We start from the raw sequence: 833 nt of genomic DNA, 5'->3' as shown, positions 1-833 counted from the left end.
ATTAACACTACCCCCCTTTGATGATTTTTGTAACTGTTATATTTTGAACTGACAAATAATATTCCTCAGTAAAATTCAATGAACCTAAAATTTAATATATTTTCTGATTTTACTTATAGCAAAATTAAGCTAAAGATGTTTAAGTAATTAATTTTTCCATTTATTACAAGTTAGAGAACAATAAGTGACAATCCCTCAAAATGGTTGTACTTTGCACAAATCAACGAATCATTCACAAGAGGTTTTACTGAAAAGTATGCATATTTATGTAAATACATTGTCCTTTATGTTAATGAACATTAGTATTATATTAAACAATACTAAAACTACAAAAGAAATAGTGGTTTTTACCAATAAACATTCAGAAGTAAGTTCTATTCTAAAGTAGTGCTGGAGCTGCAATTGTGTATGTCAGCTAAGTTTGAAAATTCATTGGCAAATCTTACCATTCACCATTCAATACATTTACGGATAAGATTTTTAATGTGTTTTTATAATGGTCTAAACCTTAAAGTGAAAACTCTTGCTGCATGTATAATTCAGTCTGTGATCCATTTCTTGAGTATGAGAAATACTGAACTGGCTGTAATTTACAACCAATTTTGTGATATTAATGGAGAACATGCAATGAGTAATTAAATATCATAAAGGGACAAGGGTGCAATTTTTTAATTGATATACATTAAATTTCCGCTACTCCTTGCATTATGACTTTCTATATTCAAACCTAGTCTAAAAAAGCTATAATAGTTGTTTAATAAAACACAAAAATTTCTCCCCTAAATATTCTTTGTCATGAAAAGTAATACATATTTAAAAAAATGTTTTACATA

The sequence above is a fragment of the Lycorma delicatula genome, chromosome 9, assembly GCF_047948215.1.
Source record: "Lycorma delicatula isolate Av1 chromosome 9, ASM4794821v1, whole genome shotgun sequence".
NCBI classification, from domain to species: Eukaryota; Metazoa; Arthropoda; class Insecta; order Hemiptera; family Fulgoridae; genus Lycorma; species Lycorma delicatula.
This window is presented reverse-complemented; position numbering follows the sequence as displayed.